Source organism: Bos taurus, chromosome 16, assembly GCF_002263795.3.
Source record: "Bos taurus isolate L1 Dominette 01449 registration number 42190680 breed Hereford chromosome 16, ARS-UCD2.0, whole genome shotgun sequence".
Classification (NCBI taxonomy): Eukaryota; Metazoa; Chordata; class Mammalia; order Artiodactyla; family Bovidae; genus Bos; species Bos taurus.
The window spans coordinates 40,744,655-40,753,008 of record NC_037343.1 but is presented as its reverse complement, the minus strand read 5'-3'; positions in this window follow the sequence as shown (position 1 = coordinate 40,753,008).

Genomic DNA, 8,354 nt, shown 5'->3' with positions numbered 1-8,354 from the left:
GTTGCTTGCATATCTTGGCTATTATAAATAATGCTGCAATGAACATTGGGGTGCATTTATCTTTTCTAATTATATTCCTAGGAGTGGGATTACTAGATAATATGTATTTTTTGTTTTTTAAGTAACCTCCATACTGTTATCCCTAGTGGTTGTACTAACTTACATTACCACCAACAGTGTAGGAGGGTTCCCTTTTCTCCACATCCTCTCCAGCATTTATTGTTCATAGATTTTTTTTTATGATGGCCATTCTGACCATGTGAAGTGATATCTCATTGTAGTTTTGATCTGCATTTCCCTGATAATTAGTGATGTTGAGCATCTTTTCATGTGCCTCATGTCCACTGTGTGTCTTCTTGGGAGAAATGTCTATTTAATTGGCTGCCCAGTTTTTGATTGGGTTATTTGTTTTTTTGACCTAGAACTGCATGAGTGTATGTTTTGGAGATTAATTTCTTCTAGGTTGCTTCATTTGCAAGTATTTGCTCTCATGCTGTGAATTGTCTTCATTTTGCTTGTAGTTTGCTTTGCTGTGAAGAAGCTTCATTGCATCCTTGCATGCTAAGTTCTTCTTATCTGCAAGGTTAATTTTACTGTAATGAGAACATAATGAGCAAAAGGTTACATCCAGATGCCAAAGATCCTGTCTTTCCCCACATTTCTGTTTGCATCTGGGGCCTTTGTCATCCCAAGATGTGTGGTTTCCAGTCATTCAGAGGTTCCTGCTTTTCTTTGTCTGCCCAAAGGCCCCCCATTGTTCATAATATGTATGGTTTCCTGTCATTTGGCCTGTGTCCCCCTTTCTCTGCTCGTATCTAGCTATCTATCTGTTCTAACAGTATAATTGGCTTATTATACCTGATCTGTGATGGTCCCTGACTCCAGGCCAGGGAATTCAGCAGAAGAGGCATTTATTTATTTATTTTTAAATATAAATTTATTTATTTTAACTGGAGGCTAATTATTTTACAATATTGTATTGGTTTTGCCATACATCAACATGAATCCGCCATGGGTGTACACGTGTTCCCCATCCTGAACCCCCCTCCCACCTCCCTTCCCATACCATCCCTCTGGGTCATCCCAGTGCACCAGCCCCAAGCATCCTGTATCCTGCATTGAACCTGGACTGGTGATTCGTTTCATATATGATATTATACATGTTTCAGTGCCATTCTCCCAAATCAACCCACCCTCGCCCTCTCCCACAGAGTCCAACAGACTGTTCTATACATCTGTGTCTCTTTTGCTGTCTTGCATACAGGGTTATCGTTACCATCTTTCTAAATTCCATATATATGCGTTAGTGTACTGTATTGGTGTTTTTCTTTCTGGTTTACTTCACTCTGTATAATAGGCTCCAGTTTCATCCACCTCATTAGAACTGATTCACATGTATTCTTTTTAATGGCTGAGTAATACTCCATTGTATATATGTACCACAGCTTTCTTATCCATTCATCTGCTGATGGACATCTAGGTTGCTTCTATGACCTGGCTATTATAAACAGTGCTGCAATGAACATTGGGGTACACATGTCTTTTTCAGTTCTGGTTTCCTCAGTCTGTGTATGCCCAGCAGTGGGATTGCTGGGTCGTATGAAAGTTCTATTTCCAGTTTTTTAAGGAATCTCCACACTGTTCTCCATAGTGGCTGTACTAGTTTGCATTCCCACCAACAGTGTAAGAGGGTTCCCTTTTCTCCATACCCTCTCCTGCATTTATTGCTTGTAGACAGAGGCGTTTAATTAATCAGGGAAAAGTGGGCTGTGGCCATCCAGCCTTAAGAAACGGTTCGTTTGGCAAAGGCAGCAGTGAGGTCTTTGTGAGCACTTGAATGTCTGCCTATTCAGTTAGCCTAATGAGCCCCCCGTGTTAGTTAAGGAATGAGAGCCTGCAGAAGAAAAAGCACCCCAAGTGCAGGGCCTAAACCCTTCAGAGAGGGAGGGATGGAGGAGACATAGGCCCTGAATTGGCCAAGTGAATAATCTTTATTATCACATGAAAGAGTAGAAACTAACACATTTTAAATCAGCTGTGCATGCAGTTGGCTTCAGTCGTGTCCAACTCTTAGTGACCCCATGGACTGTAGCCCACCAGGCTCCTCTGTCCATGGGATTCTCCAGGCAAGAATACTATAGTGGGTTGCCATGCCCTCCTCCAAGGGATCTTCCTGACCCTGGGGATGAAACCTGCATCTTTTAAGTCTCTTGGGTTGGCAGGCGGGTTCTTTACCACTATATCCCAATTAAAAAAAAAAAAAGAGAAATATTAGATATAACATGAGGCTCTGTATGATTTGTTTTTTAACTAATGAACGTTTATTTCAAGAAGAAAAAAAGTCTATAGAGCCTGGGGCTGGAGTATATAGAGTCACAAGGCAATGTGATGATCATAATACAAGGAAAATGTTCCCTTCAGGATGTGACATTTAAGATGTTTAGCATAATAGTGGTGGATCAAGCAACCCGTGGAGGGGCCATCAGCTGGGGACTCAGAGTAATAGTAGGTCTTGACCCGAGGGGATGCTAGAGAGGTATACCTCTGTGTGGCCATGAAGCAGATGCGACAGCCAACCTGTTGGCACAGTCAGCTGGGGTGCTCAGGTTCAGTAGACAGTCTAGGAAGTAGGAGGGGTTTGAGAGAAGGAAGAGGAGGAAGGGGAATGGATTTTGTGGCTCCTAACTAGGCTAGGAAATATAAGTCAGCAACCCCTGATAGGGAAGTGCCTGCCCGTGACTTCCATTTAGAAATGCAATGAGGCTGTGAGCCCCAAGAAGCACTCAGGAAGGACCGGGCCTCAGATCTAGTGGAGGACCACCACAGTCCTCCTACCTGAGCACCTTAACACAGTTCTCAGTCCTGGAATTGGACTGAGACTGGGGAAAAGTATGGAAGGGGAATAATTGGGCTCCAGGAGCCATGGAGGGGAAAGTCACCCAATCAAGTTGCCAATTATTTGCTGTGGTCTTAATTTGAAAGTCTGGATGGTTGTCTCATGGATCTTCTTTGCTCAAAAGAAATAGAGTGGTATAATCTGAAGGCGGGAAAGGAGGAGAGAGAACCAGTGAAGAGCCGGGGATTCAAGGGGTTCCTTCAAGGCTAGGCAGCTGGTGTCTACTAGATCCTGTGGGCAGTATCAGCTGTCAGCTAAGCGGCTACTTGGTCTTCACAATGTCAACTACAAATTGGCACTTGCCATGGGTGCTTGCCATCTACCTCTACAATGATTAAATCATATACTGCATAATTTTCAACACTCCCTGAAGGAGTTAAGGATGGAGAGTAGAAATGAGGTACTCTGGGAAAAACTGGCAGGACAGGTCTTCAGATAGTTGGATATTCTTAGGAGCCAATTTTATGAGCCCAATTCTTGTATCTCTTCATATCTATTCTAGAAAAGCACTAAAGTCTTTCATGGTGATGACTGTTTCTTGTGACAAATAGAAGCTTCATGATACTAGCAGAAACTTTCTACAAAAAATATGTGCTTGACGGCATGCACTCCCCCTTTACCAAAATCACATATGTACCATCCTTTCTTTGTACCTCATTGGAGCAGTTTCTCAGAGGTATATAACCACTAGGCTGCAGTCCTCATTTTCCCCCACATAAAATTTAACTCATAACTATCATATTGTGCATTTTTTAAAAAAGTCGACAACATCTTGGGACCCCTTGTCCCAGCAACTCTCCATGGAGGTGGGGAGCTCTAGCCGGAAAGGTAGATAGAGATTATGCCCTTTGAGGTCCCTGCTGTGGTTGCCACAAAAGATGTTGCTGAAGTGGGAAATGTCACGTCCTGGGACCTACAGGAATCCTTAGAATATATTGCTAAGTGAGGGTTCTTGGCTTCAGGTACAAAATAATTCAAGAGCAAGCCAAAGAAAAAGCAAATGTGAGATTATTTAGAAAGATACAGACTCAATAGGCACAATATGAAGAGTTTCAAAGTGAGAGCTGGCCCAGGCCATGGAGTTATGGGTTTTTATGTGTTAGGTAATTTCATATTTTAATGTTGTTGTTCGTTGTTCAGTTGCCGAGTCATGTCTGACTCTTTGCGACCCCATAGACTGTAATAAGCCAGGTCTCTCTGTCCCTCACCATCTCCCAAAATTTGACCAAGTTCATATCCATTGAATTGGTGATGCCATCAAACCATCTCATCCTCTGTCACCCTCTTCTCCTCCTGCCTTCAGTCTTTCCCAGCACTGGGGTCTTTTCCAATGAGTTGGCTGTTCACATCAGGTGGCCAAATATTGGAGCTTCAGCTTCAGTCCTTCCAATGAGCATTCAAGGTTGATTTCTTTTAGGATTGACTGGTTTGATCTTCTTTGCTGTACAAGGGACTCTCAAAGGTCTTCTCCAGCACCACAGCCAGCACCACAGTTCAAAAGCATTTGCATTCTTTATGGTTCAACTGTCACATCTGTACATGACTACTGGAAAGACCATAGCCTTGACTATACAGACCTTTGTCGGCAAAGTGATGTCTTTGCTTTTTAATACACTGGCTAGATTTGTCAGAGGTTTCCTTTCAAGAAGCAGTCGTCTTCTAATTTAATGACAGCAGTCACCATCTGCGATGATTTTAGAGCCCAAGAAGAGGAAATCTGTTACTTCTTCCACCTTTTCCCCTTCTATTTGCCGTAAAGTGATGAAACTGGATGCCATGAACTTAGTTTTTTTTTTTTTAATATTGAATTTTAAGCCAGCTTTCTCACTCTCCTCTTTCACTGTCATGAAAAGGCTCTTAATTTGTCTTCACTTTCTGCCATTAGAGTGGTATCATCTGCATATTTGAGGTTGTTGATATTTCTCTCAGCAATCTTGATTCCAGCTTGTAACTCATCCAACCTAGCATTCCACATAATGTGCTCTGCATATAACAGCCTTGTCATACTCCTTTCTCAATTTTGAATCACTCCGTTGTTCCATACAAGATTCTAACTTGCTTCTTGACCCACATCCAGGTTTCTCAGGAGATGGGTAAGATGATCTAGCATTCCTGTCTCTTTGAGAGTTTTCCACAGTTTGTTATGATCCACATAGTCAAAGGCTTTAGTATAGTCAATGAAGCAGAAATAGATGTTTTTCTGGAATTTTCTTGCTTTTTCTATGATTCAGAGGGTGTTGGCAATTTGATCTCTGGTTCCTCTGCCTTTTCTAAACTTTCCAACTTGTACATCTGGAAGTTCTCGGTTGATGTGCTGCTGAAGCCTAACTTGAAGAATTTTGAGCATAACATTACTAACATAGGAAGTAAGTGCAATTGTCTGGTAGTTTGAACATTCGTTAGTACTGTCCTTCTTGGAAATTAGGAATGAAGATTGACCTTTTCCAGTCCTGTGGCCACTGCTCGGTTTTCCAAATTTGCTGACATATTGAGTGCAGCACTTTAACAGTATCATCTTTTAGGATTTTAAATAGCTCTGCTGGAATTCCATTCTGCTGGAACTCCATTAGCTTTCCTGGCAGCAGTACTTCCTAAGGCCCACTTAACTTCACACTCCAGAATATCTGGCTCTAGGTGAGTGACCACAACCTTGTGGTTATCCTGGTCATTAAGATCCATTTTGTACAGTTCTTCTGTGTATTCTTGAGATTTCTTCTTGATGTCTTCTGCCTCTATTAGGTCTTTACTGTTGCTGTCCTTTATTTTGCCCATCTTTGCATGAAATGTTCCTTTGATATCTCCAATTTTCTTGAAGAGTTCTCTAGTCTTTCCCCTTCTGTTGTTTCCCTCTATTTCTTTGCATTATTCATTAAAGAAGGCCTTCTTGTCTCTCTTTGCTAGTCTCTGGAACTCTGCATTCAGTTGGGTATATCTTTCCCTTTCTCTCTTGCTTTTCATTTCTCTTCTTTCCTCAGCTATTTGTAAAGCCTCTTCAGACAACCACTTTGCCTTCTTGAATCTCTTTCTTTGGGATGATTTTGGTCACTGCCTCCTATACAATGTTACAAACCTCTGTCCATAGTTCTTCAGGCACTCTGTTTACTAGCTCTAATCCCTTGAATCTATTCATCACCTCCACTGTATAGGGGATTTGATTTAGGTTGCACTGTCCTAGTGGTTTTCCCCACTTTCTTTAGTTTAAGCCTGGATTTTGTAATAAGAAGCTGATGATCTCAGCCACAGTCAACTCCAGGTCTTGTTTTTGTTGGCTGTAGAGCTTCTCCATTTTCTGTTGCGAAGAGTGTAATCAGTCTGACTTTGATATTGAACATTTGATGATGTCTATGTGTAAAGTCATCTCTTGTGTTGATGAAAAAGGGTGTTTGTTATGACCAGTACCTTCTCTTGGCAGAATTCTGTTAGCCTTTGTCCTGCTTCATTTTGTACTCCAAGGCCAATCTTGTCTGTTACTCTAGATATTTCTCGACTTCCTACTTTTGCATTCCAATCTTCTATGATGAAAAGGACATCTTTCTTTTTGGTTTTAGTTTTAGGATGTCCAGAATCATTCAACTTCAGCTTCTTCAGCATCAGTGGTGGGGCATAGACTTGGATTACTATGATGTTGAATGGTTTGTCTTGGAAACAAACCGAGATTATTCTGTCATTTTTGATGTTGCACCCAAGTACTTCATTTGGACTCTTTTGTTGATTATGAAGGCGACCCCGTTTCTTCTAAGGGATTCTTGCCCATGGAAGTAAGTATAATGGTCATCTGAATTAAATTCACCTATTCCTGTCAATTTTAGTTCACTGATTCCTAAGATGTCAATGTTTACTCTTGCCATCTCCTGCTTGACCAAGTCCAATTTACCTTGATTCATGGACCTAACATTCCAGGTTCATATGAAAGCTGTTCTTTACAGCATCAGATTTTACTTTCATCACCAGGCACATCCACAGCTGAACATAATTTCCGCTTTGGCCCAGCCGCTTCATTCTTTCTGGAACTATTAGTAATTGTCCTCTGCTCTCCCCCAGTAGCATATTGGACACCTTCCAACCTGGGGAGCTCATCTTTTGATGTCATATCTTTTTGCCCTTTTATACAGTTCATGGGGTTCTCATGCAGGACTACCAGAGTGATTTGCTATTCCCTCCTCCAGTGGTCCCCGTTTTGTCAGACCTCTTCATTATGACAGGTCCATCTGTCATATCACAGCCCTGCATGCATGGCTCATAGCTTCACTGAGTTTTGCAAGCCCTGTCGTAACAAGGCTGTGATCCATGAAGGGGAAGGCTAATGTGTGGGAGGAATATTTCTGCTGTTTTAGGATAGTGTGGGAATTTCCCAGAAATTGGGCCATTGCCCACTTATGGGCATTTTATGATCTATCGCCAAACTGGCATTGTGTAAGAGGGTGTGATTTTTAGGATCATAATGAAGATACACTAAGCTAAAGTCAATGATCAGACTATTCTCAAAGCCACTTTGGTTTTAGCTGGTGCTAACCAATCTTTACTGCATTCCAACAGCAGTGTTGTTCCTTCTTCATTATCTACTTTTGTGTCCTGCCCCTTCCCCCCACTATTTCAACTTCATAAAAGGTTAACATAGGCAGAACACTCTTTGACGTAAATTGCAGTCATATTTTTTTTTGTCCATCTTCTAGAGTAATAGAAATAAAAGCAGAAATAAATAACAGGACCTATTTAAATTTGCAAGTTTTTGCACAGCAAAAGACACCATAAACAAAATGAAAAGATAACCTATGGAATAGGAGAATATTTGCAAATGATGCTACTGACAAGGGATTAATTTGTAAAACACACAAGTATCTCTTATAGCTTAATATCAAAAAAACAAAGATTGAAGAAGGTCCAATACTTTGGCCACCTGATATGAACAGTCAACTCATTGGAAAAGATCCTAATGCTGGGAAAATTTGAAATCAAAAGGCGAAGAGGGCAGCAGAGAATGAGATGGCTAGACAGCATCACCGACTCAATGGATATAAATTTGAGCAAACTCTGGGAGAGAGTGAAAGACAGGGAAGCCTGGCATGCTGCAGTCCATGGGGTCACAAAGAGTAGGACATGACTTAGTGACTGAACAACAATGGAAAAATTGACAGAAGACTTCAATAGACATTTCTCCAAAGAAGACAATACAGATGACCAAGAGGCACATGAAAAGATGTTCAATATCATTAATTATTTGAGAAATGCAAACCAAAACTACAATGAGGTATCACCTCATCAGTCAGAATAGCCATGAACAAAATGTCTCCAAATAATAAATTCTGGAGATAGTGTGAAGAACAAAGAACCTTCCTACCCTATTGGTGGGAATGTAAATTGGTACACTTACTACAAAGAACAGTTTGGAGGGTCCTTAAAACACTAAAAATAGTTACCTGATGATCTTGTAATCCGATTCCTAGGCATATATCCACAG